This window comes from Staurois parvus, unplaced genomic scaffold, assembly GCF_062004578.1.
Source record: "Staurois parvus isolate SC_StPar_1 unplaced genomic scaffold, SC_StPar_1.0 ptg001005l, whole genome shotgun sequence".
NCBI classification, from domain to species: Eukaryota; Metazoa; Chordata; class Amphibia; order Anura; family Ranidae; genus Staurois; species Staurois parvus.
The window spans coordinates 197777-224217 of record NW_028318801.1 but is presented as its reverse complement, the minus strand read 5'-3'; the positions used below and the strand labels follow the sequence as shown (position 1 = coordinate 224217).

At 46.4% G+C, this 26441-nt stretch overlaps 1 protein-coding gene and 1 pseudogene across 1 annotated transcript in view; both read right to left on the bottom strand.

Annotated features, from left to right (window-relative positions):
- LOC149441306 (uncharacterized) overlaps positions 1 to 26441 on the bottom strand; it is a 219832-nt gene that overhangs the window by 127162 nt on the left and 66229 nt on the right. The window lies entirely within an intron of this gene.
- Positions 4586 to 4701, bottom strand: LOC149441307 (U2 spliceosomal RNA; annotated as a pseudogene).

The window sequence follows — 26441 nt, the reverse complement described above, 5'->3', positions numbered from 1 at the left end:
AATAGCGCCCCATCATTGGTGTCAGTGGAAGGAATAGCGCCCCATCATTGGTGTCAGTGGAAGGAATAGCGCCCCATCATTGGTGTCAGTGGGAGGAATAGCGCCCCATCATTGGTTTCAGTGGAAGGAATAGCGCCCCATCATTGGTGTCAGTGGAAGGAATAGCGCCCCATCATTGGTGTCAGTGGAAGGAATAGCGCCCCATCATTGGTGTCAGTGGAAGGAATAGCGCCCCATCATTGGTGTCAGTGGAAGGAATAGCGCCCCATCATTGGTGTCAGTGGAAGGAATAGCGCCCCATCATTGGTGTCAGTGGGAGGAATAGCGCCCCATCATTGGTGTCAGTGGGAGGAATAGCGCCCCATCATTGGTGTCAGTGGGAGGAATAGCGCCCCATCATTGGTGTCAGTGGGAGGAATAGCGCCCCATTATTGGTGTCAGTGGGAGGAATAGCGCCCCATCATTGGTGTCAGTGGGAGGAATAGCGCCCCATCATTGGTGTCAGTGGGAGGAATAGCGCCCCATCATTGGTATCAGTGGGAGGAATAGCGCCCCCATCATTGGTATCAGTGGGAGGAATAGCGCCCCATCATTGGTATCAGTGGGAGGAATAGTGCCCCATCATTGGTATCAGTGGGAGGAATAGTGCCTCCTCAAATAGGAATACTCCTCCTCAAAAAACTACACTCCCTCGGCCTCAGAGACTCTGCTCTCTCCTGGCTCTCATCCTACCTGTCACAACGCTCCTTCAGCGTTACCTATAATGCTACCACCTCCCCCTCACTCCCCCTCTCTGTTGGGGTCCCTCAAGGCTCTGTCCTTGGGCCCCTTCTCTTCTCCATCTATACCTCCTCCCTTGGCCAACTCATACACTCTCACGGCTTCAACTACCACCTCTATGCCAACGACACACAAATCTATCTCTCAACCCCCCACCTCACCCCCTTGGTCTCAGCCCAAATCACACACCTGCTGAGCGACATATCAGACTGGATGTCGCTCCACTTCCTTAAACTGAACCTCTCCAAAACCGAGTTTCTTGTCTTCCCCCCAGTCCGGACACCACCCCCCATTGATTTCTCCGTCACATCCAACAATGCTACCATCAAACCCGCCCTGCAGGCCAGAGTACTGGGTGTCATTCTGGACTCCAACCTATCCTTCCAGCCCCAAGTCCAATCTTTAACAAACTCGTGCAGACTCCACCTCCGCAACATCACCAAAATCCACACGTTCCTAACCCCAGAAACCACTAAACAGCTCATCCACTCCCTCATCATATCACGACTCGACTACTGCAACTCCCTCCTCACTGGCCTGCCTTGCCGCTGGCTATCCCCGCTTCAGTCCATCCTGAATACGGCTGCCAGACTCATTCACCTTTCTAACCGCTCCATCTCCGCCACCCCCCTCTGCCAATCCCTCCACTGGCTTCCGATTGCACAACGGATCAAATTCAAAATCCTAACACTGACGTACAAAGCTGTCCACCATACTGCCCCGAACTACATCACTGACCTAATATCCAAGTACCACCCAACACGCACACTCCGCTCCTCACAAGACCTCCTTCTCTCTAGTTCCCTGGTCTCCTCCTCCCATGCCCGCCTCCAGGACTTCTCCAGGGTGTCACCCATCCTCTGGAACTCCCTGCCCCAACCCATCAGATTATCACCTACTCTTCTCTCCTTTAGGCGCACCCTGAAAACCCATCTCTTCAGGGAAGCCTACCCCACCCCCTGCTAACTTGCCGACCTCCTCCACTCTTCCTACCACCCCATCCCCCACAGCTATCTCCTCCTGTGCCACCACCCCCTCCCTCCTAGATTGTAAGCTCGAAAGAGCAGGGCCCTCGAACCCCTCGTGTATCACATTGTATTGGTATTGTTCTGTCACATGTTCTGTCCCCCTTTGTAATGTACAGCGCTGAGCGAACTATTGGCGCTTTATAAATACTGTATAATAATAATAATAATAGTGCCCCATCATTGGTATCAGTGGGAGGAATAGTGTCCCATCATTGGTATCAGTGGGAGGAATAGTGCCCCATCATTGGTATCAGTGGGAGGAATAGTGCCCCATCATTGGTATCAGTGGGAGGAATAGTGCCCCATCATTGGTATCAGTGGGAGGAATAGTGCCCCATCATTGGTATCAGTGGGAGGAATAGTGTCCCATCATTGGTATCAGTGGGAGGAATAGTGTCCCATCATTGGTGTCAGTGGGAGGAATAGTGTCCCATCATTGGTGTCAGTGGGAGGAATAGCGCCCCATCATTGGTATCAGTGGGAGGAATAGTGCCCCATCATTGGTATCAGTAGGAGGAATAGTGCCCCATCATTGGTATCAGTGGGAGGAATAGTGTCCCATCATTGGTGTCAGTGGAAGGAATAGTGCCCCATCATTGGTATCAGTGGGAGGAATAGCGCCCCATCATTGGTATCCGTGTGACAAATCGTGCCCAATCATTGGTGTCAATGGTAGGAAAATGCCCAGTCATTGGTGTCAGTGGCAAGTATAGTGCCTCATTGATGGGGTCAGTGGTAGGAATAGTGCCCAACTGTTGATCTCAGCGACAGGAATTATGCCCCAATGTTGGGATCAGTGGGAGGAAGAGCTCCAAGAGCATAAAGGCAAGCAAAGGGTCACATCTGGCCCCCGAGTCGCAGTTTGGAGACCACTGCCCTAGAGAATAAAATAGTGGTAGTTCCAATTTTTTATGTTACACTATGAATTGCAAAATTTCACTAAAAAATACAGTTATTTTAATTTTGGGGCACATAAACACAGTATATTACCCAGTTTTTTTGTTAAAATAGAAAAGATGTCAAACCTTAAAATTGCAGTACGCTCTATTTTCCATAGGTGAAGCTTTCAAAGCCCCTACAGGTCATCAGTTTGGAGTAAACAATGAATACCAGGCCTGGAATTATTGCCCTCACTCTCACATGTACGGCAATATGCAACATGTGTAGTGTAATCAACATTTTCATGCCTAGGCACCTTGATGCGGGTCTTTACATTCGTACGTGGCGTATATGGGGGTGGGAGGGCTCAAATTTTTTTTGGAGGGGATTTTAAGTGTTTGGGTGTAAGTTTAATTTTTTACACTTTTGTTTTACATTTTTTTTACTAAAATTTTTTTTTTCATCATGAATTCCCCTATGTGATGCATTTTTGCTGACTCTTTAATGAGACATCAGGGGTCTAAAAGACCCCTGATGTCTCCCCTGTCCTACAATAAAAAGCTAACAAAGCTGAATGTGGATAGCCAGGTTCTTCCCTGGCCATGCTGCCTGGTTACAGTGACCTGGAAGTGATGTTTAGCAGGAAGGGAGATCAGTGAATAGACGTTTGCTGATCTCCCTATCCACCAAATGGTAATGAGTGCACGGAGCCTGGGAAACATGGCAGGGGCACACGCAGGGGAAGCAGGGGTTGTGGCAACCCATATGTGGTATGTAGAAGCAATCTGACGGCTGCCAGATAGCCTCCATGTCACAGCCGACAGTCAGCTTTTCAGATTTACATACGCTACCGTCTACCCTTGGCTGCAGCCACTGGGACTGTGTGTAAACCCCCCTCCCCCGCTATTGCTGCACATAGTAATGTAAGGTGGCAGAAAAAGGGTAATTGTATCTTTTTTTACATACAATGAACGTAAGTACCTGAATTTGACCTAATATCACCGGTCTTCAGTCCCCTGTACAGCAGAGCTCAGACTGGGGCAGGGATAAGCACAAAAAACAAACGTGCAAACTACAACGAAAAACCCGTAAGTGGTCACAAAAAATGTGCAAGTGCGAACACCACACGAAAAAGTGCACTTAGGGGTGTGTTTGTCCTACCCCCGGAAGGGTTGGACCGTTCACCTGATCCCCCGGGGCACGAAGCTCCTGACAGGGACAAGGTTCCCATTTGGTCCTCCTGGCCAAAAGGCCTGGTGGACCACCGTTCCTTATGTCCAGCCGAAGCCACACATCCAGTACTAGGCAAGGGGGTTCTCCCGAAGAGAAAACCCCCTAGGGATCAGGGGAGGAAGGAACCAAAAGGCCACACATCCTCCCCCTAGACTTCAGGTTAGGCCCGAGGACCCACACCCTCCATCCGTGAAAAACACACACATAAGCAAAAGCAAAAAGTGACAAACGTGGGAGTGCATAATAAATAATATAAGATAAAGTAAAGAAAAAATAAAAAAGTGGTACCATGCCGAATTGTGCACAGACCAGGCCCTGAGGCCCGTAGCAAAAATTGCCCTGGTCCTAGCCAAAAGGCCTGGTCCTTAGGGCGCTGTGCAAAAAGAGGTGAAAAACAGTGGCCAAGTGTCATCTTCACACCGTGGGGTCCCACACCCAAGTGTTACTAGTGACACCCCTGAGAGCGTCTTCCCCAGGGGGCACTGAGTTTGCGGACTTTTTGCGTCCCCAGCCCCTGGCCAGACCAAGGTAGATCCGTCCGAATCAGGAGGTACTGGGTCTTTCCAGCTTTCCCAGAGGAATTACTCCCAAGGCCCCAGAGCGAATCGTGGCGCTCCCTGGTTTCTGTCCCTCCGGTCCAGCCTTCCGGACCCCCATCATACCAGTGAGGGTACTATACAACAACCATCCCCGCAAAGCTAGAATGGTCAGGAGCGCCCCCACTGGACACTGATAAGAACAGATACTACACTTGATCTTAGCTAAAAGGCCGAGAAGCGATAAACACAATGAGCCAGTCAATTGTGCTGAAGTGAGCATGTGCTAACAAGGAACATACTGACAGGAGGAGAGAGCAGAGGCAGGGGCATCCCTAGGGTCACCCGGTGCGGTAACACATGGTGTCACCCCTCCAGAGGTGGACTCCGATCCATTGTGCTCCCCAATCCGCAGATCCGACACATTTTGCGGGGATCGCTCGCTTGCAACCTATACGTTCACAGGGAGGGGAAGAGCCAGGCTGTGTGTGCACGACAGGGACCGCCCACCTCTGGAGGGGTGACACCACGTGTTACCGCAGTTCTGATCCATCTTGCAGGGATCGTTGGCTTGCTGTAAAACTTTTTGGTGTCACCCCATGTGATAGGAGTCACCCGATGCGGAGTGCACCCCCCGCACCCACCTAGGGATGCCTCTGAGCAGAGGTATAGATAGATGAGCTCACCAGTCTTCACCGACCAATTAAAGACATGTAAATTAACCACTAAAGGAAACGTTCAAAATGACTTCCTATCAGAACAAATGTAGCCACTAACATCACACTATCTGTACCCTGAATCATGAAAATCCATCCTTGAACTCCAGTCTAGTGACTTTGCCTAGGCTGAGATGACACCTTCTGATTGCTGCAGACAGGAGGAAGCATGTCCTCAGTCTCCTCTGCCCCAGTGACCAGACTGTACATTGTATCTTTGCAGCAAGAGACTGCAGCAGGGGCTGATTTGTGTAAGACATTTGTGAACACAGCCAAGAACTCCACAGGCATTGGGATTTACATCATTGTGTCATCTCTGAGCCGGTAACTCAGATTAGGAAGTAGAGAATATGGACCCTGTGCAGCCTTTTCAGAGGTCAGGTCTTGTGTAGGAAAAAAAAAAGAAAAACTCCATTTGACATACAGCTGACATGTACTGTACTAAATTCTCTCCTACCCGCAGGCCTGACTACACCGAAGGAAGGGGTCATGTGCAAACATGTGAGCCAGGCACGTCTGCCGACATTACAGGGGACAGCCAGAGCTCTACTCCATGGTTATGTATGTACATGAGGGTCAAGCTAAATCAATGGGCTGCGCATCGTGTCACTGATCTGACGTCTTTATAATTGACAGTATACGTGTGGGAACATATTCTCTTAAATGCGGTGTAAGTACCTGAACGTGACCTGGTATCAGCCTTCTGCAGTCCCTGTATAGCTGAGCAGAAGTGTGAGAGGAAGAAGCAGCACAAGGAGCCAATCAGACATGGAACATGCTGATAGGAGAAGAGAGCAGAGTGACAGAAAGATGAGCTCATCAATGTGCTGCTTCTCCTTTCACTGTCCAGTCACAGGTTGGAGGCTTGTCCAGGATCACCTGGCCAGCAGACTGACAACATCTAGTGGCAGGAAAAGAGTACTGCAGGGGGAAATGTCTGGAATCTTGCAGCATCTTTTAATGAGATATTCATGTTTAACTTTTTTTTTTTCAGCTGGAGTTCTGGTTTTAGGTATACTAAATGCTAACTAAATGACATTTGGTTGGCTGAGGCACTGTGTGTCTTTTTTTCCAGTACAATACTTGTTTTTGCCTTTTTTACATAATTTGTTGCAGGTCAGTGCTGCTGACCTCCTGCGTCCTCTTTGCAGACACTTCTTGCCTACATGCACTCCAGTGATGGCTACATGGCATTGTTAGGACATGCTTCCCGATGGCAAATACAGTGCTGCATGCCTGCCTAATGTGTGCTGAAAGTGCCATTTGTAGTCTCCAATAGAAGCCAGTGTCACAGGAAGACAACAAAAGAGCACATTTGGGAGGCAGGGACAGAGCGTTGTCACCCTATTATAAACAATTACAGTATTTTCTCCCCTATAACATTCTGTCTTCACCTTTTTTTTTTTCAACCTTTGTTACCTCTCCACGCTGCTGATCTTCATCAGCCTCTTTGCAGCCACTCCATCTCTACATGCACACCAGTGATGGCTGCATGGCATTTCCCAGGGGCTCTCTGATTTCACAGCACACTGTGAGCTCTTCACAATGTGAATTAAAAGCTGCAGCAAGTCAGATAGAGCCCACCTCATTTCCTAGTTGGAGGTGATCCGATATCATCTAGCTCTTTCCTCCCCATCCTGACTGTTCCTGGTTCGCCCCTTTAATTCAGTTCAAGTTTCAGTCTCAATCATATCTGGGTGTTATCTAGTCGGTTATGCAACTATTCCTGCCTAGGAATCCCCACTTTTCCAGACTGACACCCCAACATCAAGGCGTGCTGATATTTTCATAACTCCTCCCACTGTTGTCATCAGAGAGAAGTAAGGAGACCGGGTGCTTGTCAGGAAATGGATCACCCGCTGGTGGACGCTGGTACTATAACCTTCAGATCCGAGAACCACAGTGCCACCAGCAGTTCCTTGGCAGTACTGTGATGTTTTCAGGAATCTATTACAGCACCCTGCTAGCCCCGCCCACCAGCCATGATCTGCATGCACTGCATAGAAAAGCACAGAGTGCTGGTGATGGCATCACTGGCTCTAAAATATCTAATATGTATGTAATATAAATAGAAAGGTTAGGGTTCCAGATAGGAAAGGGACCTCAAAGGCAATAAAGATCGTGCATGTTGGTCACAGATATGGTCAACCCTGACCTCATGCTCCATCAATGTCCTCACTATGGAATCGGCCTTCAAAACAGTGACAAGATAGTATCTTGTCCCATCCCACCTAGCTTTTCTCCACTCATCAGCTGTAACTCACAGGGCAATGTCTTACACATATGGTGGACATGCCCTATGATTTCACAATTTTGGTCAAAACTCCTCAAATGACTTCAATCATTACTCACTCACCCCTTCCCGAGAGACCCATGGTGCACGATCCTACACTTCAAACCTCCGGGTCTGTCTAAACACAAAGTTACACTAGGCACCCACGTACTATTGGCGGCTAAAGAAACCATTGCAAAAGCCTGGAAACAGCAATTCGTATCCTTCATTGAAGTTCATGGCCGCCTTGACTTCTTTTTAATAAATGAAAAACTGGCTAGCACACTCTCAGACACCCATGAGGGATTCCTGACAACTTGGACTCCGTGGATTCAATATGTCCACTCGGAAATTTCAGCAAGTAGCTTTACTTCACTATAAGTCCTCATGCACACTGGACGTTTGTTTTCAGCATTTGACGTTTTTTCTACAGCCAGTAAACCCCCAGCATGTTATCCTAGGTGTCCATACACACATAGACTGGAATCAATGTTTTTTTGGCTGGGAAAAAACCCAGGACTAGAGTGTTTCTAGAGGAGTTTTTTTAGCTGTAAAAAAGCTCTAACGCTGAAAAACACGGTAAAATGCCACAAACCGATGGTTTTGGACAAAAAAAAAAAAATTGGTGATAAAAAAAATGCTAAAAACCACAAATTCGGAAAAACCCCACTAAAAGCTAATGCTACAACAAGCTGAAAAACTCCGGTTTTTAACATGACTTTACACAGCTAACGTTACCAGCGTTATCAAAACGCCCCGTGTGCATGGAGCCCAACCCAACCATACCTCCCAAACTGAAGTGCTGCCCAGCAGTTGTGCCCAGTGCCCATCAGTGTCTCCTAGTAGTGCCGCCAGTCAGTGCCATCAGTCAGTGCCGTCAGTCAGCGCCGCTCCATATTAGTGCCTCCTCATCAGTACCCACCGGTGCCACCTCATCAGTGCAGCCTATCCGTGCCACCTCATCAGTGTCCATGAGTTCCATCCAGTAGTGTCGCCAGTCAGTGCCATCAGTAAGGGCTGTCAGTCAGCGCCGCCCATCTGTTCTGCCTATCAGTGATCATCATTGCTCCCTATCAGTGCAGCATCATCAGCATCTCCTCATCAATGCCCACCAGTGCCGCCTCTTCAGTGCCACCTCATCAGTGCAGCCTTTCAGTGCCCATCAGTGCTGCCTATCCGTGCCACCTCATCAGTGCCCATCAGGGCTGCCTATCAGTGCCCATCAGTGCTGCCTATCAGTGCCACCTCATCAGTGCTGCCTATCCGTGCCACCTCATCAGTGCCCATCTGTGCTGCCTATCAGTGCTGCCTATCAGTGCAGCCTCATCAACGCACATCAGTGAAGGAGAAAAAATTACCTGTTTGCAAAATTTTATAATAGAAACAAAGAAAAACTTTTTTTTTTCCAATTTTTTGCTCTTTTTTTTGTTTATACTGCAAAAAATAAAAACACCCAGAGGCGATTAAATACCACCAAAACAAAATTCTCTATGTGTGTGAAAAAAATTATAAAAATGTCATATGGGTACAGTGTTGCATGACAGCGCAATTGTCATTCAAAGTGCGACAGCGCTGAAAGCTGAAAATTGGCCTGGGCAGGAAAGGGGTATAAGTGTCCTGTAGGCAGGAAGGGAGTAGAAGTGCCCGGTAGGCAAGTGGTCAAAAATGTTATTAGCATGTCGATGACGGGGAGAGAGAGGAACAAGGAAAGGCAAAAATATAAGTAGATTAAACTCCAGATTTAAGTGTTTTTCCCACAAATTGGATTATCAGTACATATGCAGCACGGAGTAAATCAAGCTTAGCAAAAATCTCTTATAAAGCCCAAAACTTAAAAGCAAAGCGCTTATCTAAACAACACAAAAGCTTTAGAGTAAACCACAGGACTGATTAGCAGAACATCAGATTGCTGCACAGATAACTGCAAGGAAAACAAACTCCGAGACCCTCCCATTCCCGGACATGAAAGGAACTTCATCATTAAAATGATTGTGCCCACTAACGTCCTTCCCCTGGGGCAACTACCCAACATATGGCGGCCATGCCTCTAACTACTATGGAGGGGACGCCGAGCTGCAGTATGTCCATGGAGGGGACGCCGAGCTGCAATATGTCCATGAAGGGGACGCCGAGCTGCAATATGTCCATGGAGGGGACGTCGAGCTGCAATATGTCCATGGAGGGGACGCCGAGCTGCAATATGTCCATGAAGGGGACGCCGAGCTGCAATATGTCCATGAAGGGGACGCCGAGCTGCAATATGTCCATGGAGGGGACGCCAAGCTGCAATATGTCCATGGAGGGGATGCCAAGCTGCAATATGTCCATGGAGGGGACGCCAAGCTGCAATATGTCGCCGCTAAAGACTTAACCCTTCTCATGGATTTGGACTATCGCCATATCTTACCCTTGGTTCACGCCACTGAGTCTTTTAGTGTGTTTTTGCAGAAACCCACTATAGTCTATTTAACATAGTTTCCTATGGATCTAGATCACATCTGTGCGTTTATGGATCTAGATCACATCTCAGCCACCTGCTTTTACCCCCCCCCCGCTGCACATGTCAATAGGCCCTGAGGCCTGAGGAAATGCTTCTAGCCCCTGTACAGCCTATTGCATAAAGCCTTAAGCCCTGGTTCAAGCCTGGACCTTTCATGCGACTTGAGAGTTCAAAGTCGCATGACAAGTCTCACCGCCATTAGGAACCGCTCAAGTCTTCAAATCGGTGTGACTCAAGTCGCAGTGAAAAAAAGGTTCCTGTACTATTTTTGTGTGACTTCATTCCAACTTGCATTGACATCTGTTAACTGAAGTCGCACAGAGTGCCAGCAAGCCGCCATGAAGTCACACTGAATAGTCCGCATTGAAGTTGCGCAATTTCAACACTGAAATGGCGTGAACTAAGGATAAACCTGCAGTTTTCCACGGAGGTTAGGAGATACAGCAACTGCCCCCCCTCCTCAGTTTCCATCGCCGGCTTCCATCGCACTGCAGCGCATCATAGCTTGCTGTTGTGCATAGAGTTGAATGAAGTGTCATTTTGCGACATCTCAATAAAGTTACAAACTGCATAAAAGTAAACAGTGCGACGCAATGTGCCCTGCTCACAGCCTACGGGCGTGTTGTGTAAGCACGTCTGCCTTTTTACACAATGCACCAAAACGCCTTGTCACACATGGAGTTAAATAAAGTGTCATTTTGTGACATCTCAATAAAGTTACAAACGACATAAAAGTAAACAGTGCAACGCATTGTTCCCTGCTCACAGCCTATGGGCGTGTTGTGTAAGCGTGTCCACCTTTTTACACAATGCGCTACAACGCACCACAACATGGAGTTAAATAAAGTGTCATTTTGCAATATTTCAATAAAGTTAGAAAAGTAAACATTGTGAGAACGCTTCCCTCCGCCACTACACAATACACACAGGTGCGCTGATGTTATATGTACCATAACAAGCACCCGCGGGTGTGAACGCACCCAAATACAAAATACTGGACAAAATGGCTGCCTGAAGCTGCACAATTTTCTCTGTTTTTTGAGAAAAGGCCCACGCCAGTCTCCCTTGAAAACACAGAGCCGACTCTCCATGCGTCCAGGAAGTGGGACATATGGCCCCCCATTTTCCCGTTCACTCCCATTTCCAGATGCACTATGTTTAATAACACAACAAAGGGAAGCAGCGGGCCTGGGATGACCTTTGTAGCCCCACTTAGAGCCTGTGAAGAGAGGAAGTGTAATAAGAGTCTGCCTCAGCGGCCTTCTGTCTGAGGTGAATCCCTCTCCCTTCACAGAGGAGGGAAGACGCTAGACAGACGCCATGTTTATTTCCTGTCAGAGATAGCAGGACAGGCCCATGACAGGAACTCCTGACAGAAACTGCTGATAACCAGTGAAACATTGATAAGCATGTTGTACGTGGCACCATGACTGAGTCTTGTTCTCTCATCACAGTGGTTTAAGGCATGGAAAACAAACATTAAAACAGCCGCCATTTTGTATGAGCGCCAAAAGCTAGAAAAGTATAACTACTGCCCATACGTTTCTTTTCATTTTGGATGGAGTGGGTAGTGGTAAATAAAAAAAAAAAACTTGATCAGGGTGTTTTTTAAATCTCTACTCCATTGAGGAGATTTTGCTTTACTTCCTGTTCCATAAATTCAACAGGAAGTGAGAAAAGAATTTTCCAAAAGGATTGAAATCCCCTCTTAGGCCTATATATTTTTTTTTTTTTATGCATTTTGCAAAAACACACTACAGTCCATTTAGCATGGTTTCCTATGGGACACATTCCCATCTCTGCGTTTTCAGCTGCAGTGTTTGTGGAAACGGTCAGGGACTTTTTTTACTGCAGTAGAATGCATTTTTGGTGCAATAGACTTCAATGGAACTGTACCAAAAATGCAAGTGTTGCTTTTTTTAATCCGTTTTTGTTGTGTTTTACTGAGTTTTTTTACGTCAATAGAAATGTATTGAATGCGACTTTGATGTGACTTTATGCTCTCTGACGCTCAAAGTCGCAGCAACTTCCTGCACTACTGTGATGTGACTTTGAGTGCCAGAGAGCGTAAAGTCGCATTCAATACTTTTGGTCAAAGAAAAAAAAAAACAGATAAAAAACTCAACACTTGCATTTTTGGTGCAGTTCCATTGAAGTCTATTGCATCAAAAAGCAATCTTAAAAGGTTCGTGCACTACTTTTATGTGACTTTGAGTGCCAGAGAGCGAAAAGTCGCATCAAAGTCATACTCAATACTTTCCTATTGGCAAACAAAAAGCAAAACTCATCAAAAATGCATGTTCAGAACTGCAAAATGCACTGAAAACTGCATCAATCGCAACAGGCTGAGGTGTGAACTTTAGGCCTCATTCAGACAGGCGCTGACACCCATAGCCTATGAATGAGAGATGTTTAGGCGTCTCTAGGCTCCAAGTGCAGGAAGCCCATTTACAGTATGTCTATGGGGATGCAGCAGCTACACCTGTCTGTACATCCACCACATCCCAATAGATATAAATGGGCTGCCTGCATGCAGCACCTGGAGCCTAGAAACGCGTAAACAAGGCACTCGTGGGCTACGGGTGTCAGTGCCCATCAGAAAGGGTCCACCAAAACAAGTGTCCCCATTGGAAGTTTCCCCCTCTATTCTTGTTCTGGTGGCACCCCGTAATTTTGGTGTTTCCCTCACTTTCAGGCTCAGTAACAATGTTCACCAAGACAAATCAAGACAATGAATCTTTCTAATGGTGGCCATATAAGCTTAATTTTTTCTTCCGAATCGATAAAAAAGGTTGAATCTGCAAACAATCAAATAGCCAAAACTTCCCTTCCCATCAATTTAGACTCAATTACGTTCATTTTTTATCAAAACGGCATTAGTTGGGCAGGGTGGAATATTGAGATACTTTGTTCATGAATAAAGACGTGTAAAGACTTTAAGGAGCCAATTGATTGCTATCTCTGCCTTATGGAAGGCTGATGTTGAAGAGGGTGATATATTGGAGGTAAACATATTAAGAAAGGTAGAGAGAAGGTCAGGAGCAGAGCGTTCTTCACCTAATTTGGGGGGTAGAGGTCATGTTGGGACAATGATATCTGGGGGTGGTGAGTACAGCGATAAAGGTAGAGGGAAGGTCAGGAGCTGAGTGTTCTTCACCTAATTTGGGGGGTAGAGGTCATGTTGGGACAATGATATTTGGGGGTGGTGAGTTCAGTGATAAAGGTAGAGGGAAGGTCAGGAGCTGAGTGTTCTTCACCTAATTTGGGGGTAGAGGTCATATTGGGACAATAATATCTGGGGGTGGTGGGTACAGTGATAAAGGTAGAGGGAAGGTCAGGAGCAGAGTGTTCTTCACATAATTTGGGGGGTAGAGGTCATGTTCGGACAATGATATCTGGGGGTGGTGAGTACAGTGATAAAGGTAGAGGGAAGGTCAGGAGCTGAGTGGTTTTCACCTAATTTGGGGATTTATGTTGGGACTATAATGTCTGGGTGGTGGGTACAGTGACAAAGGTAGAGAGAAGGTCTGGATCAGAATGTTTTCTACCTTATCGGTGCCTTATGTTGGGATTATAATATCTGGGTGGTAGGTACTGTGAGAAAGGTAGAGAGGAGGTCAGGATCATGGTGATTTCTACCTTACGGGGAAGGGCTCATGTTGGGGGTTAAGATAACCTGCAGGTCAATCAGAAAGAAAGAAGGTCAGAAGCCCGGTATTCTCTACTTTGTGCAAAGGCTCGTGTTAGAGCATAGTAAGAAAGGTAGAAAGAAGAAGGAGAGGAGCGTTCCCTGTAATATACAGGTTGGAGGATGAGATATCTTATAAATCAATACAATAGTTTGGGAGCAAATTTCCAGTTTCAAGTCTCATTTTGGAGCATGTGAGAAGATGGTCAGGAGCAAAAATATTTCATACCTTATAGAGGGTTCATGTTGGAGGATGTGATATCCCAATGGTAAATGTGATGAGAAATGAAGAGAGATTGTCAGGAGCAAAGCAAACTTTTCCTTATTGTTGTCTCACGTTGGAAGATGTAAGATCCTGTTGTTGAGCATGTAAAGAGATTACGAGCTTAGTATTCTGCTATTTATGGTGGGCCTTACGTTGAACATCCTGGAGTTGAGTGTAAAGAGAAGGTCAGGGGCAGAGTGCTCTCTTCTTTATGGTAGGGCTTTATGTTGGAGGAGGTAACATCCTGGAGTTGAGTTTGAAGAGGGAAGGTTGGGAACAGAATGCTCTCTTCCTCTTGGTTGGCTCACAATGGCAGAAGGAAAATCCTGGTGCTGAGCATGAAAAGAGAAGGTCAGAAGTACAATGTTTCCTTATGGTGAGCCTTACATTGCAGGAGGTAACATCTTAAAGTTCACTGTGAAGAGAGAAAGCCAGAAAAATAATGTTCTCTTCCTTTCGGCTGGCTCACAATGGAGGAGGTAAATCCTGGTGTTGAGTGGGACTAGAGAAGGTCAGGAACAGAGTCTCCACCTATATAATAGACTCACATTGGAGGGTGTAAAATCCCAATGTTGAGTGTGAAGAGAGTTAAGGTGAGATAGGATGGTTAGGAGTGCTCTCTACCCTATGGGGATTTCACATCAGAGGTTGTGATGTGCTGGTAATGAGCTTTCTGAAAAGGTAGAGAGAAGTTCAGGAGCAGGATGTTCTCCACCTTATGGAGGACTCATGTTGGAAGGTGTGATATCCCAGCTGGTGATCATGGCAAGTAAAATAGAGAACAAATCACAAAGCAGAGTGTTTTCCACTTTGTGAAGTGACGTGTTGGAGGCTTGGCCCAATATGCAGTCAACATAATGCAATCTTCTTTTTGTTTGGTTGGCTGGACAACAACAGGTTGCCTGGACATTTGGTGCATATGACATCACTCCCCTCTCTGTTAAATCTCATGGCTTGTTCACCATCTGCTCCCTGATTCTCCTCAGATCTTATCAGATGTTCTCGGAAGGAGAGTGATTTCACAGCTTACTGTTTACCTAGAAACCCTGATCCCCCTTTCTTGTTGTATCAGACAGGGTCTTTCCACTGCTCAACGAAAACAATGTCTCTGCAAGGATCCCATCAGCCATTCCAGCCCAGTCATAAAAACTTTCTAAGAACACCTAAAGATATCTCTGGTTAGGTCTTATCCACCTCCACAGCCAGAAAGACATCCAACTGTCATAGCAAGCAAGACACTATGGCTTCCATAAGTTTCTATGACCATAAAAATAGGGCAATAGAGATATACTTCTCAGATCTGTCACAAGTTTCTGGGTGTCTTCACCTCCAGAATCCACATTATACCTCCTACTTTTTTTTACATGGGAAAAAGGGACACTATGTAACAAAAAATAGGTAAAGGACATGCCCCTAACATGCCCTTATAATATGGACCATGAAAAATTAAAGTATAACTAAAGTCAAAAGTTATTTTTTTAGTTTTGGGTGGAGTGTAGGGGAAAATGAACCCTTGTCAGGTTTTTATTTCCATCTGTGCCGCCCCCATCGTCTCTTTTTGTCCTGTTTAGCATTATCGCTGTAAGGGAAAGTAAAATAAAAAACAATTTTTGGATTGTTGCTAGATCAGGATTAGAGAGGAAATCTTCCAATGGGGACACTAATTCTGGTGACAACCAGGGATTCCCTCACTTTGGAAGGATTTCCTCTCACTTCCTGTTTTGACTATGGGACAGGAAGTGAAGGGAAATCCCCCCAATGGGACTACGGTTGCCAAAGGTTCTGTGGCTGATGAAGGTGGTCATTAAACTTACTTGGATAAATCTCCCCAATGGGACACAGATGGCAAAACACCTCAAAACTGAACCCTTTACTCTATCCAAAATTTAAAAAAAAAAGGTTTTGCCTATAATTCTACTTTAATATGTTATAGACAACCCGGACAGGGGTTCTGTCTCTGTATCTAAACTAAAAAAAATGTTCTGCCTTTCAGGGGCGTCCATAGAGTTGGTGTCACCCGGTGCGCTAACACTTGGTGACACCCCCTCCGACGATCCCCACAAGATGGATCGGATCTGCGGATTGAGCATAATGGAACGGAGTCCGATCCATTATGCTCCCCAATCCACAGATCTGATTCATCTTGCGCAAATCGTCGGCTTGCTTTAAAACTTAGCTTTTCGTGGAGCTCACGGAGAGATCAGTTAATCCGGTATAGGTTGCAATCCGAAGATCCCCGCAGGATGGATCGGATCTGCGGATTGGAGAGGATAATGGATCGGACCCCGTTCCATTTTGCTCAATCCGCTGATCCGATCCATCTTGTGGGGATCGTCGGAGGGGGTGTCACCAAGTGTTAGCGCACCGGGTGACACCAACCCTAGGGACGCCTCTGAAAGGCGGTATATTTTTTTCAGTTTAGATACAGAGAGATCGTCCCGGCGTGAAGAGGAGTTTATGCGCCGGGAGGTGGGCGGGGCTTAGTGTCATGTGGCCGCCGTGACGTCACAGCCAGTCACATGATCGGGAAAGGTCCCGATCGAAAGAGCGGAGCGGGACCTTTCCGTGAGTACATCACGTGTGCTGGGAGCACGCAGGGCGCGCGCTCTCAGCACATATGTTTTTTGTTACATGAACGCAAATGTGCGGCCGCTCGGTGTCTAGGCCCAGATGCCGGGAGGCCGCACATTTGCATGCGGCTGGCATGAAGGGGTTAATACTGTCTGTTTCCCCATTAAGGAGATTCACCCTCCATATTTGTCTTGCTTCACTGAGAATGAAAGTAAATCTCAAATTTTGTGTTGTCGCCAGAACAGGAATAATGGGGAAATTAGAGACTAGTTCTGGTGACAAACAGGGATTCTTCTCACCTTGTCCCCATGGAGACACTAATTCTGGTGACAACCAGGGATTCCCTCATCTTGGAGAGATTTCCTCTCACTTCTTTTTTGGCTAATGGACAGGAAGTGAAGAGAAATCTCCCCAAAAGGACACAGTTTAAAAACAAATTACAGGCGTTATAACCCTCCCTTACTCTATCCAAAATAAAAACAAAAATAGTTTTAACTTTTTTTTTATTTTTTTATTTTTAGAAAAAGTGAAGAGAGTTTAGAACCCCTGTGCGGTTCTTTTTGCTGTCTGTGTCCCTGTTATGGAGATTCGTCCTCCATTATTGTCCTGATTACCAGTATCCCCAAGAGTGAAAGAAAATCCCAAATTTTGGGTTGTCACCAGAACAGGAATAGCAAGGGAGAATGTCAACAGCACACCGAGGATCACCAATATGAGTCCACAAATTTTAATGAACGATCACATAGTTACAGCAAGGCAACGTTTCGGAGTTTTGCAGGACCCCTTCATCAGGTGTGTTAGTATGAACGTCCCGTAATCATTGATGTTATTAACTACTTTCCAATAAAGATGGCAAATTTCTTAAAGGGGACATCCACCCTTAAATGGTATTTTAATTATAGGTGGAACCTAGTTGGCTGAGCCAGTCCTTGGTTTCATATACACTATATTGCCAAAAGTATTGGTCGGCCTTCCTTTCCACGCACATGAATTTTAATGGCCCCCCAGTCTTAGTCCGTAGGGTTCAATATTGGGTTGGCCCCGCCCTTTGCAGCTATAACAGCTTCAACTCTTCTGGGAAGGCCGTCCACAAGGTTTAGGAGGGTGTCTATGGGAAGGTTGGACCATTCTTCCAGAAGCACATTTGTCAGGTCAGGCACTGATGTCAGGGGAGGAGGCCTGGCTCGCAGTCTCCGCTCTAATTCATCCCAAAGGTGTTCTATGGGGTTGAGGTCAGGACTCTGTGCAGGCCAGTCAAGTTCCTCCACCCCAAACTGGCTCCTCCATGTCTTTATGGACCTTGCTTTGTGCACTGGTGTGCAGTCATGTTGGAACAGGAAGGGGCCATCCCCAAACTCTTCCCACAAAGTTGGGAGCATGAAATTGTCCAAAATGTCAATGGAACTAGGGGGCCAAGCCCAACCCCTGAAAAACAACCGCACACCATAATCCCCCCTCCACCAAACTTTACACTTGGCACAATGCAGTCAGGCAAGTACCATTCTCCTGGCAACCGCCAAACCCAGACACGTCCATTGAATTGCCAGACAGAGAAGTGTGATTTTTCAATCCAGAGAACATGTCTCCACTGCTCTAGAGTCCAGTGGCGGCGTGCTTTACACCACAGCATCCGACGCTTTGCATTGCACTTGGTGATGTAAGACTTGGATGCAGCTGCTCGGCCATGGAAACCCATTCCATGAAGCTCTCTACGCAGTGTTGTTGGGCTTCTCTGAAGGCCACACCAAGTTTGGAGGTCTTTAGGTATTGACTCTGCAGACAGTTGGTGACTTCTGCGCACTGTGCGCTTCAACATGCATTGACCCCGCCCTGTCATGTGACGTGGCCTCCCACTTGGTGGCTGAGTTGCTGTTGTTCCCAGTTGCTTCCACTTTGTTATAATACCACTAACAGTTGAGCGTGGAATATTTAGTAGCCAGGAAATGTCACGGATGGACTTATTGCCCAGGTGGCCACCTATCACGGGACCACGCTTGGAGTCACTGAGCTCCTGAGAGCGACCCATTCTTTCACCAATGTCTGTAGAAGCAGTCTGCATGCCTAGGGGCTTGATTGTATACACCTGTGTCCATGGAGGGGATTGGAACACTTGAATCCAATGATTTGGAGGGCGGGCCCAATACTTTTGGTAATATAGTGTATGTCCCAGATACTCCAACAGTGAGATCTTCCTGTCATTTTTCCCAACTCTGTTCCTGCCCACCTGGTAGTTTCTCCCCCCTCCCTCCTCCACCTTTGTGTGTCCCAGCTCCTCCCATTACCTTCTCCATAACATAAAACACATAAACGTCCAGCAGGGGGAGCTCCTCATAGCAATACACAGAGACCTCGCCAATACAGACCTGGAGAGGTAGAAGAGACTGTCAGATGTTTAAATCTCCACCCAACTCTGAAATGTCCATTTTGGGTGGAATGCCCCTTTAAACACTATTTCTAATATTGATTGTGTTTCCTCTTTACATCTGTAAGCCTTTAGCACAAACACAGACAAACAAATTCCAAAGGGCAGCAGGGGGGGGGGGGTGGTGATGTAGGATGTGACTAATTAGTGGGCTATTAGCCAATTTAGTGTTCTGTGTTGCCTCAAGAGACCTCAGGCCTGTAGGAGGGAGCCAGGTCAGTCACAGAGAGCAAAATGCATCCAGCTGTGGCCCTGTGTGCCACTTATTCATATTATTCCAGCTCAAGAAGAAACCTATTTGCCCTAAAACAAGGTAATTCCTATCTTTGCACACCATCTGCAATTCCAAACAAGGCTGGCAAAGGGAGTGGGTGCTGGAATGACAGGAAGAGAAGGAAAGAAAAAAAAAGAGAATGATAAAACTTAACTGCAGTCTCTTTGATTATTAAATTGGCTCTAACAGTCTAATTTTTATGGCTCTCGGAGTGGATTGAAGCATTTCATATACAGAAAGGTTTTTTCCTTCCATGATTGCTTTTCTTTATTCTTGAAATTTGCCTTTAAACTAGAAAACCTGACTAGAGCCAATTCCTTAGCACAGCCCCTCCCTCTTTGCAGGTCATAGCCCTCTCCTCTTTTGTCTAATTAATGTCAGTGCTGACCTAGCTCCCCTCACCTCCCCATTAAACATTTAAGTAACTGCCAGGGGGGAGAGAATACTATAGACCTTCATTTAAATAACAGTTTGGAATCTGCTGGGGTTAATGCCTTCACATCCAAGATGGTGGCACCCAGCAGTAGTCTCAGGGCTTTTGGCGGACGACACAGTGCGGGATTTTACAAGGAAATAATATGCACAAAATATGTTAGATGGTTAGATTTTATTTATATGAAGACACAGTGGAGGATTTTACAGGGAAATAATGTGCACAAAATACGTTAGATGGGAAGGTTGCATTTAAATAATTAAAATAATATAATGTCATCCTGTCATGATGATCCTTATTCAGGTACTTCCTGTTATAGGGTGACAACTGTCAGAACAAGCAGTGTCATGTTTCACATGACTGTCATATGCCTTTAAGTGTTCTCTGTATTTTGTCTCTGCTCCTCCCTTTCCTTTGGTTTAGTTCATGCTGTATAGATAGCCCCACCCCTTTTCCCAGAAATGCATTGCAGCTTCAAGCCTCATGTCATGGAGCAGGAAACATTATGATCTTTTGACCTATCCGATGTTCATTGTTGTAAAATTCTTTCAGTTTATGGAATAAACTTCACAAGATCTACAAGATGTCTTCTGATCAAGTCACTGCCTGTGTTATTCAACTAAGATTGGAGTTATCGCTATCTCATCACAACTGTAAGTTTCAGAGATCACACTTTCAATGCTTAGATTGGAGAGACAGAACAAGCAGGCATGGTCAACCGTTGTCACTATCAGGAAGCCATTTCAGAGCACTGATGAGAAGTGGCAGTTTCATTTCAAGATTACCTGGTGATCCTGCCATGAAGGTCCTTCTTCAGGTACTTCCTGTTACAGGGTGACTACTGTCTCCCAATTGTGCTCCTGTGTTGTCACCCTATCACAAGCACCCCTGGTGGAGGCAATGAGTGTCCATACCAATGCACATTATGCAGGCATGGCCACTGTTATCACTATCAGGAAGATGATCCAGAGCAATGATGTGAAGCTGAGGATGGAGCGAGTTCATGTAGCCATAAAGTGGTGGAAAGAGGTTGCAGGAGATCAGCAGCTTACCGGATGAAGTAATGATGGCAGTTGGTTATGATACGCAGTTCCTTAGAAAACTAAATAGAAGCGCGCCACCAGCTCCTTAACACGAGCAGCTGGGAAATCAGATCTCAGATCATCATTTATAAACCTTGGTCACACCGGAGAGCAAATGCAAATAATAAGTATGAAATCCATGTTTTTCATCACTCCCGCTAAAAATTAATTTGGATGAATCATTTATAGCGCACACCTGTGACGGCGGCCGCGCTGCATACTCTTGTTCTAAAAATAATACTTTTATTCTCCATGAAAAAAACAGATGCTAAAAATAACGGTGTTAACAACGGCATCTGCTGCATCGCAAATCTGCCTCCTGGTGCTTCCAGCACGCGACGTGAGAGCGAGGTTGAGATACAGCATGTCAGTGTCATTACATGACATATCAGGTTCTCTCCACCGAAAACTGAAATTCTGGATACTGGTGGGCAGGGCCAGGACAAGGGGTGGGCAGGAGGGACAGCTGCCCCGGGCACGGTGGTTATGGGTAGGGCACTGTGCTCCACCATGCCCAATCTCTACTCCATATGCCCACAGCTGACATGAAAAACACATTATGCAGTACTAGGGTTGTTGGTTCGAATCCCAACCACGGCACCACCTGCCTGGAGTTTGCATGTTCTCCCTGTGCCTGCGTAGGTTTCCTCTGGGTACTCCGGATTCCTCCCATACTTCAAAGACATGCTGGTAGGTTAATTGGATCCTGTCTAAACTGGCCCTAGTATGTGTATGTATGAATGTGAGTTAGGGACCTTAGATTGTATGCCCCTTGAGGGTTGGGGACCTTAGATTGTACCCCCCTTGAGGGTTAGGGACCTTAGATTGTATGCCCCTTGAGGGTTGGGGACCTTAGATTGTACGCCCCTTGAGGGTTGGGAACCTTAGATTGTACGCCCCTTGAGGGTTGGGGACCTTAGATTGTACGCCCCTTGAGGGTTGGGGACCTTAGATTGTACGCCCCCTGAGGGTTGGGAACCTTAGATTGTACACCCCTTGAGGGTTGAGGACCTTAGATTGTACGCCCCTTGAGGGTTGAGGACCTTAGATTGTACGCCCCTTGAGGGTTGGGGACCTTAGATTGTACACCCCTTGAGGGCCAGGGACTGATGTGAATGTACGATATATATGTAAAGAGATGCGTAAATTGACAGCACTATATAAGTACCTGATATAAATAATAATGCGTGCGCAACTACCTTCTAGCTGCTAGAAAATAAGCAATTGTCCACACATGTGCAGTGCACACTCCATGCCAACCATGGGCAGCCCAAGCAAGGGGGCAAAGAATGGGCGCAGGGCAGTGCACCAATTCTACATTACGCATATGGGGCGCAGTTCCGCATCCTTGCCCCACATGCTGGACAATCCTGTCCCAAGACTGCTGCTGGGTGGGAACTGATGACTTGTTTGTGCAAACTCCCCAGACAGATCGATCAGATTAAATGTTTTTTTCCTGGCCAGTTGCTGCTGCTCCTTGAGATCAGGAATTTGCATCTAAAAATATATAAGTTAGTGAGCGCAATCCGACAAGCGACCAATGCACCAAAAGGAACCACAAAACCTTTCTAATAAACTCAAAAGTACAAGGAGTGCAGCGCTACATCAAATTAAATGGCCAAAAAAAAAAAAATACAGTAAAATAATATCAATATAGTCAAATAATACTAATATTAAAATAAGTCCACTGTAATATAAATATATGGATTCCTCAGTCCACAGTGAAATATCAGACTTGTAGGTGCAATCTGGTCTCCCGTTGTGATAATATGAATAGATTGCCTACTCACCAGAAACCCAGTAATAAACGCATATCTGTATCACATGCATCCTAGGATCTTGAATAAAGACAGCCCGGAAATGAAATCCTCTGATGGACCCGCAGTGGTGAAAGAAAGGATACCGATCTGATCTCCAAGTATTTACTTCATCAAGTCTGCAGCAATACCTAAATCACTGGGGCTGAGACATGGAGGCTCAGTGCCAGATATGGAGAATAAAGGTGCTCATAGTGTAGTATTTAAAACTATAAATTTATTACATTAAAATCTGAGCAGAAATACATACATGAATGACTGTATATAGTATGAAACTGCTATGAGCAGTAAAAGCACCCAAAAACACTGACCAGTATACATCTAATGTATACTGGTCAGTGTTTTTGGGTGCTTTTACTGCTCATAGCAGTTTCATACTATATACAGTCATTCATGTATGTATTTCTGCTCAGATTTTAATGTAATAAATTTATAGTTTTAAATACTACACTATGAGCACCTTTATTCTCCATATCTGGCACTGAGCCTCCATGTCTCAGCCCCAGTGATTTAGGTATTGCTGCAGACTTGATGAAGTAAATACTTGGAGATCAGATCGGTATCCTTTCTTTCACCACTGCGGGTCCATCAGAGGATTTCATTTCCGGGCTGTCTTTATTCAAGATCCTAGGATGCATGTGATACAGATATGCGTTTATTACTGGGTTTCTGGTGAGTAGGCAATCTATTCATATTATCACAACGGGAGACCAGATTGCACCTACAACGTCTGATATTTCACTGTGGACTGAGGAATCCATATATTTATATTACAGTGGACTTATTTTAATATTAGTATTATTTGACTATATTGATATTATTTTACTGTATTTTTTTTTTTTGGCCATTTAATTTGATGTAGCGCTGCACTCCTTGTACTTTTGAGGAATTTGCATCTACAGACACGCTTGGTTGGTATGAGCATGCATGATGATTCCACATATGGCTCTGTGCAGGTCAGCTCTTCCAATTATTCTAGCCAAGCATGGCTCAAATTTCGTCTGATTTCTCTGTCAGCGGTAAACTCAAAGGAGGAATCAGAAATCGAAGGAGCCAGGTGGAAAGTTCTTAGCCAGGCAGTGACTGATGTGACTTTTCCTCATCAGTCTGGAGATACTGTATACATCGACACACTGGGATTGACTACATTGGGTCTTTACCTCTTCTGGGATCCAGTGCCAGGTCTCCACTGCACTTCCAGGTTTCACCCGGATCGCAACTGCTGAGGCCAATCAAGAGGTGGCTTGTCTAATTGGTGCCCCGAATCAATGCACCCCAGAGCACCCTGCATCATCTAGTGACTCCAGTGTGCTCAAGACTCTACTGCACCCCAGAGCGCATGTCATCTAGTGACTCCAGAGCAACTTTGTGGACTCTGTGACTCCGGTTCATCCCAAAGCATCTCATGTCATCTAGTGACTCCAGAGAAGCCCAGAGCATTCTACGGCATCTAGTGACTCCAGTACTCCCCTGTACATCCCAGAACATTCTGTGTCAAGTGACCTCAGGGAGACCTGTGACTTCAGTGCACCATTGTGTGGTCTGTGACTCTAATTCACCCCAAAAGCATCCTGTGTCATCTAGTGACCCCAGAGAGCCCCAAGATTCTATTGCACCACAGAGCATCCTGTGTCATTTGGTGATTCCAGTGGACCGCAAGACCTCAGTTCACCGCAGAGCATCCTGTGTCATCTAGTGATTTCAGTGTGCCCTATGATTGCAGCTCACCCCCTGACTCCAGTGCACCCAGCATCATATAGTTACCCCAAAACACTCCTGAGAACCCCAAAACTAGTGTACCCCAGAGCATCCTGTGTCATCTAGTGACTCCGATGCACCCCTGTGTGGTCTGTGATTGCAGTGCACCACAGAGCATCCTGTGTCATCTGGTGACTCCAGTGTACCCCAAGACCACAGTTCACCCCAGAGCATCCTTTGTCATCTAGTGACTCCAGTGCACCCCTGTGTGGTCTGTGACCCCAGTTCACCCCAGAGCATCCTGTGTGATGATTCCAGTGCGCCCAATGATTCCATTGCAACTCCCTGACTCCAGTGCATCTAGCATCATCAAGTGACCCCAATGCACTACTGAGCACCCTAAGACTCTAGTGCACCCCATAGCATGCTGCGTCATCTAGTGACCCCAGAGTGCTCCAAGAGTCCAGTAGAACCCAAAGAATTTTATGTTCTAATGTCCCCAGTGCACCCCTGTGCTCTCTGTGACTCCAGTGCACCACAGAGCATCCTGTGTCATCTGGTGACTCCAATGGACCCCAAGACTCCAGTTCACAATGTGTCATCTAGTGGCCCAAATGTGCCCTTGACTCCAGTGCACGTCAGAGCATCCTGTGCATAGAATGCACGAAGTTAAAAAACCTTGAGACTTTAGAACCACTTTTAAGACTCATCTCACTGCTCCCTTTCACCTCTAAACTTTTAGAACGTATACTCTACAATCGTCTTAACTCCTACTTCACTATAAACAATCTCCTTGACCCCTTACAGTCTGGCTTTCACTCCCAGCACTCCACAGAAACTGCCCTAGTAAAACTCACCAATGATTTACTACCTGCTAAAACCCATGGCCACTACAAATGGCATACTCTTACTACTAGACCTCTCTGCGGCCTTTGATACTGTTGACCACCCACTCCTTCTCAATAAACTCCACTGCCATGGTCTCCGAGGGTCAGCTCCTTCTTGGTTCTTCTCCCATCTATCACAGTGCTCCTTCAGTGTTACCTATAACTCTGTCTCCTCCTCTTCACCACCTCTTTCTGTAGGGGTCCCCCAAGGCTCTGTTCTTGGACCCTTTCTTTTCTCCATCTACACCTCCTCTCTTGGTCCCCTGATAACCTCCTACAGCTTCCAATACCATCTCTATGCTGATGACACCCATATCTATATCTCTATTCAGAGGCGGACTGACAACTCATGGGGCCCCCAGGCAATAGGGTATCATGGGACCCCTCTGTCCTTGCCCAAACTCAAAAAAGCCTATGAAAAAGGTACCAGGGGCATCTCATGGGGCCCCCTACTGACCCCGGGCCCTCGGCAATGCCCGAGTTTCAGAATGGTCAGTCCGCCCCTCAGTCACCTCTCGCATTACCAACTTACTGACATATCAGCATGGATGTCACTCCACTTCCTTAACTCCTTCACTCCGGATCATCCCGGCGTGAAGAGCAGTTCCTGCACCGGGAGATGGGCGGGACGGGGTTTAGCATCATGTGACCGCCATGACGTCACGGCCGGTCACATGATGGGAAAGGTCCCGATCGAAAGAGTGGACCAGGACCTTTCCGGGAGTATTGAACATGTGTGCTGGGAGTGCACAGGCCGCGTGCTCTCAGCACATATGTTTTTTGTTACATGAATGCAAATTTGCTGACGCTCGCCGTCTAGGCCCAGACGCTGGGAAGCCGCACATTTGCGTGCGGCCGGCGTGAAGGGGTTAAACTAAATCTCTCTAAAACCAAGCTGCTTGTGCCCTCCTCCATGACTTTTCTATCAGGATCAATAATGAAACTATCAGTCCCTCCCCTCAAGGCAGGGTACTAGGTGTAATCCTAGACTCTGACTTATCCTTTTGGCGCCAAATCCAATCGCTGTCAATAGCTTGTAGATTTCATCTCCGTAACATCTCTAAAATGTGCCCCTTTTTAACTAATAAAACCACCAAGCTACTCGTTCACTCCCATGTTATCTCTCCCTACCCATAGGCCTACCTCTCCATGGGCTATCCCCTCTTCATTCTATCAACCACGGCACCACCTGCCTGGAGTTTGCATGTTCTCCCTGTGCCTTCGTGGGTTTCCTCCCACATTCCTGTCTAAATTGTCCCTAGTATGTGTATGTATGAATGTGAGTTAGGGACCTTAGATTGTACACCCCTTGAGGGTTAGGGACCTTAGATTGTACGCCCCTTGAGGGTTAGGGACTGAT